At 34.7% G+C, this 4,964-nt stretch overlaps 1 pseudogene; it reads left to right on the top strand.

The window, feature by feature from the left end:
- The first annotated feature begins 2,621 nt into the window (after positions 1-2,621).
- On the top strand, positions 2,622-4,581 carry LOC110141964 (actin-related protein T2-like; annotated as a pseudogene).
- The last annotated feature ends 383 nt before the right edge of the window (positions 4,582-4,964 follow it).

Here is a 4,964-nt window from a genome sequence, read left to right as displayed (position 1 = left end):
TCCCCCTATTGAGTTTTTTGAGTTCTTTATATTTTTCAGATATTAAACTCTTAATGGATATATAATTTGTAAATATTTTCTCCAATTAAGTAGATTACCTTTTCATTTTATTGGTGACTTCCTTGGTTATGCAGAAGCATTTTAGTTAGATGTACCTTCACTTGTTTACTTTTGCTTTCGTTGCCTTTACTTTGGGAGCCAAACTGCAAAATTAAATGCCAAATCAATGTTAAGAAACTCACCAACTATATTTTCTTCAAAGAGTTTTTCAACTTTAAGATTACATTAAAGTCTATAACCTACTTTAGTTAATTTTTGTGTATGGTGTAAGGCAGTGGCCTAGTTTCATTATTTTGTGTGTGACTGACCAGTATTCTCAACACAATTTGTTGAAGGAAGTATCCATTCCCAATGGTATAGTCCTTTATCTTTTGTTGGAAATCGTTGTTGTTGTTCAGTCGCTAAGTTATGCCTGACTCTTTGCAACCCCATGGGTTGCAGCATGCCTGTTTTTAATGCCATCACCATACTGTTTTGACTACTATAGCTTTGTATTTTAGTTTAAAATCAGGGATTGTGATACCTATAGCTTTGTTCTTCTTTCTCAAGATTGTTTTGACTATTTGAGACCTTTTTTTTAATCCCATACAAATTTCAGATTATTTGTTCTTCTGTGAAAAATGCCATTGGAATTTTGACATGGATTGCATTAAATCTGTAGATTGCTTTGAACAGTAGGGATAGTCCAACAATATTAATTCTTCCAACCCATGAGCATGAGATATATTTTCATTTGTGTCTTCTTTGATTTCTTTCATTATTTTCTTATAGTTTTCAGTGTAGATATTTTTCACCTTTTTGGTTAAATTTATTCCTAGTTGTTATATTATTAATTTTGATTTAATTATAAATTAAAATTTTTTCTTTAATTTCCCTTTCTGATAGTTTATTATCAGTGTATAGAAATGCAAGACATTCTGTATATTAATCTTGTGTTCAGCAACTTTACTGAATTCATTTATTGATTCTAAAAGATTTTTGATGGAGATTTTAGGGTTTTTTGGTGTATTATGTCATCTGCAAATAGTGACAGTTTTACTTCTTCCTTTCCAATTTGAATGCCTTTTGTTTCTTTTTCTTATCTAATTTCTATTGCTAGGACTTTGAATATCATATTGAGTACAATTGGTATGAGTGGGTATCTTTGTTTTGTTCCTGATCTTAGGGGGATAGCTTTAAGCTTTTTTCATTTATTATATTATTGATATATTATGTATTGATTATAGCAAAGATGTATCCTCTAAAAAGCCCTTTTTAAATAAAGCACAAGAGATATCTGAGGTTATGCCTATGATATTTTATTTTTTTTATTCTACAGCATTGCCGATATTTTTTGGTGGAGTCCTTTGTATTTTCTATATGCCAGACCACGTTATCTGCAAATACTTAAAATTGCACTTCTTTGCTAATCTGGATATTTTTTAGTTTATTTGCTTGACTAGTAGCTCTAGTTCAGTGTACAGTATAATGTTGAGTAAGAAGAGTGAGAATGAATGTCTCATTCTATTCCCAATATATGGCAAAGAATAAGTCTGTCACTATTAAGTATAATTCTAGCTGTGAATTTTTTCATAGATGCCCTTTATGAGGTTGAGGAGTTCATTTCTATTACTTGTTTTTGAATGTTTGTATCATGAAGGAAGTTGGGTTTGACAAATGAATTTTTTGCTGTCTGTTGAGATGATTATGTGATTTTTGTCCTATATTCTATTAATATAATTTACTGTACTGATTAATGTCCTCATTTTGAACCAACTGTGCATCAATTGAGTAAATTCCACTTGGTCACAATATATAATTCTATTTATATGTGATTTTATTCAGGATAGCAACATACAAAATAAAGAAGTCATATTTTACCTCACACAATATACAAAAAATAAATAAGTATAAATTAGGACCTAACTATATGATTTAAAATTGTAAAACACAAGAAAACATATGGGTAGATCTTCATGAAATTATATTTGTCAATATATTCTTAGATATGACTCAAATAGTACTATCAACAAAAGGCAAATAGATAAATTCTAGTTCATCAAACATACAAATGCTTGTGATTTAAAAGTTACTATCAAGAAAGTGGAAAGATAGTGCACAGAATAAGGAAATATTTGAATATCATGTATCTAATAAAATATTTCTATCTAGCATCTATAAAGAACTGTCACTACTCAATAGTTAAAATATAAAATTATCTTAAAATGGACTAAGCAACTGAGTATATACTTCTTCAAAGAAAATATACTAGTGGCCAATAAGCATACAAAATGTTTCGTGTCATTAGTTATCAAGGGAATAGAAATCCCAACAACAGAGATGCCATGTCACACCTGCTATGATGCCTAGAATTTTAAATGTCAGATACTAATTAGTGTTGGCAAGCATATGAAATATTAGTAACTCTCCTACACTGCTCTTTGCAATGTAAAATGCCTGATATTTTGAAAAACAGACTCAGAGTGCCTGAAATGATTAAAGACAGTTTTACCATGTGACTCAACTTTTTCATTTCTAGTTATATAACCAAGGGAAATGAAAACATAAGTCTTTGTAGAAACATGGCCAAGATTGTTTCTAGCAGTATATTAATTAATTACAAGGTGTGAAAAATCCAAATGTCTATCAGCTAACAAATGGATAAACAAAATGTGCTATATCCATACAATGGGTGAACCTTGAAAACAATATGTAAAATAAATGACACCAAGCACAAAAAGCCTCAAGTTTATGCTTCCATTTATAAGAAATGTACAAAAGTGGCAAATTCATAAAGACAGAAAATGTATTAGTAGTTGCTTACGGTTGAGGGGGAATGGTTTGAATACAGGGTGTTGGCCAAGGGTATGACATTCTTTCTGAGGTGATGAGAATAGTCTAAATTTTTATCTGTGATGTTTGTACATATCAGCAAATATACTAAACACTGTGGTATACATTTTCTTCTATTTTATTTTTGATTAATTTTATTGGAGTATAGTTGCTTTAAATTGTTGTGTTAGTTTCTGCTCTACAGCAAAGTGAATCATCTATTTGTATACATATATCCCTTCTTTTTTGGATTTCCTTTCCCATTTAGGTCACCACAGAGCATTGAGTAGAGTTCCCTGTGCTATATAGTAGGTTCTCATTAGTTATCTGTTTTATACATAGTAGTGTGTATATGTCAATCCCAATCTCCCAATTCATCCCATTGCTCCTTCCCCCTCTAGTATCCATGTTTTCAGTGGGTGAATTATACGGGATGTGAAATTTATTTTAATAAATAAGTTTTAAAAATAATTGTAAGGATGGAGAAAAAGACAAATGTACTCAGTACCTATTGGAGCTGAGTTGCAGGCATTCCCACTGAGATGCAGACCTATGTCTGGTGCTTAGTTTCTCCCCTGCCCAAGGGAAAGGCATTTTAATCCTTTCAGAAACAGTGACTAAATGGAGCAGAGAAATCAGTTATCTTGACAAGTCCATGGCTTGGTAGTTTCACTTGGTTCTAAAGCCAGGTCTCTGTTTCATGTTCACAGACTTATCAAAGCTGTTCATAGGTACAATTTGCCTTCTTCTGCTTCATTCTTTACCAAACAGGGAAGGTTTGTGGCTCAGAGACCCCAGGCTTAAATACCCTGTGATGATCTCTAAGGACAATTGTTACCTTGGCTAGGTTATTACACAGTGTGTAATTATCACTGAAATCACCTCAGCAAGCCCTGGGATGACTGAAAGGGGACAAGATTCATGGATTGAGGACTCTCTGCACTGGCAAGAGCCTTCTAGCTCCACCTGAGTGATAACTTGAGAACTTGGGAATCCTGTGGCTATTTTAATTCCAAGCAGTGCCTATTGTCTCACCAAATGACTAAATGTTCTTTATTTTGTTGAGGTTTGAAAGAGCATGCTGTTGATGTGTTCAAACCATATGTATTAGATATTCCAGCCTATAATTTTTGACAATGGATTGGGACTCTCCAAAGTAGGCCAGTCTGGACAGACTGGATGCCATTATCTCCTCAGCTCTCTGGTGGGGCATCCTAAATTTAAAATCTCTTTGACAAGAGACAATCAGAAAAAGTACTTTGTAGGGCAAGAAGGCTTGTGGAAATATGAAACCTTGCATTTGTACTACCCTATTGAACTTGAACTGGTAAGGGGATGAAATGACATGAAGAAACCCTGGAAGTAACATTTTGAGTGGAAACTGGGAGTAAAACCCTTTCAATGACTGTGCTCATGACTGAGCCCTCCTTGAATCCAAGGGAGACTCAGGAGAAGACAACAGAAATGAAGTTTGAGATCTTCAATGTACCTGCCTTCTACCTGTCCAACCACATGGTTGTAGCAGTCTATGCCTCTGCCTCTGTCACAGGCCTAGTGGTGGACAGTGGGGATGGGATCATTTGCACTGTCCCTATCTTTGAGGGTTACTCCCTGCCTCATGCTGTCACCAAGCTCTACATAGCAGGGAAGAACATCACAGAGCACCTCACCAGAATCCTTACTTGTTCATTGTTGTTGTTCAGTCACTAAGTCATGTCCGACTCTTTGTGACCCCATGAACTGCAGCACGCCAGGCTTCCCTGTCCTTCACTATCTCCAGGAGTTTGCTCAAACTCATATTGAGTCCTCTTGCCCTCAAACCTTACCAGCATTAGAATATTTTCCAGTGACTCGGTGCTTTGCATCAGGTGGCCAAAATATTGGAGCTTCAGCATCAGTCCTTCCAGTGAATATTCAGGGTTGATTTCCTTTAGGATTGACTGGTTTGATCTCCTTGCTGTCCAAGGGACTCTCAAGAGTCTTCTCCAGCACCAGTTTGAAAGCATCAATTCTTTGGTGCTCAGCCTTCTTTATGGTCCAACTCTCACATCTATACATGAAAGTGAAAGTGAAGTTGCTCAGTTGTGTCCGAC

Source organism: Odocoileus virginianus, unplaced genomic scaffold (genome assembly GCF_023699985.2).
Source record: "Odocoileus virginianus isolate 20LAN1187 ecotype Illinois unplaced genomic scaffold, Ovbor_1.2 Unplaced_Scaffold_2, whole genome shotgun sequence".
NCBI lineage: Eukaryota > Metazoa > Chordata > Mammalia > Artiodactyla > Cervidae > Odocoileus > Odocoileus virginianus.
Note: the sequence above shows the minus strand (reverse complement) of the source record. Positions and strands in the feature narration are given on the sequence as shown.